We start from the raw sequence: 579 nt of genomic DNA, 5'->3' as shown, positions 1-579 counted from the left end.
GATGACGAGGAACTCACTTTGAGACTAATAATGGTTGGAGACGGCTTGAATGAGCAATGAAGAAAAACTTTAATGTAAGTGTAACATAACAGCAAATGTGTTGTACATTTGGTTTTGTCATCATCACACTTGTCGAAACGTTGTACATTTGCTGTTATGTTACACTTATATTAAAGTTTTTCTTCATTACCCATTCAAGCCGTCTCCAACCATTATTATTCATATGTAAATGTTTTATATAAAATCGTTGAAAACTAGCTTCTCTAATATCTCCAGATGGTTTGCGTTTGTTTGGTTTAATGTTTGATACAATCACATGAATATTTCTGTGTAACAAGGGCCGAGTACGGCTATAAATTAGAGGCAAAAAGCTCATGGTGACATGAAATAATTTTCATCAGTTTGCATTGTAAATACATGTGCAATTGTTCAACGCCCCCTAATTCCCTCATCGGGTTTGTCGGTTACATACAGGCGTTATGTTATATTTTTGCAATTCTCCAATTTCGACACAAATATATAACTAAGTACAGTGCTGATTTTTTTTTTTTTTTTTTTTTTTGTAGCTTGACTATAAAT

This window comes from Limulus polyphemus, unplaced genomic scaffold (assembly GCF_000517525.1).
Source record: "Limulus polyphemus unplaced genomic scaffold, Limulus_polyphemus-2.1.2 Scaffold1508, whole genome shotgun sequence".
Lineage (NCBI taxonomy): Eukaryota > Metazoa > Arthropoda > Merostomata > Xiphosura > Limulidae > Limulus > Limulus polyphemus.
This window is presented reverse-complemented; position numbering follows the sequence as displayed.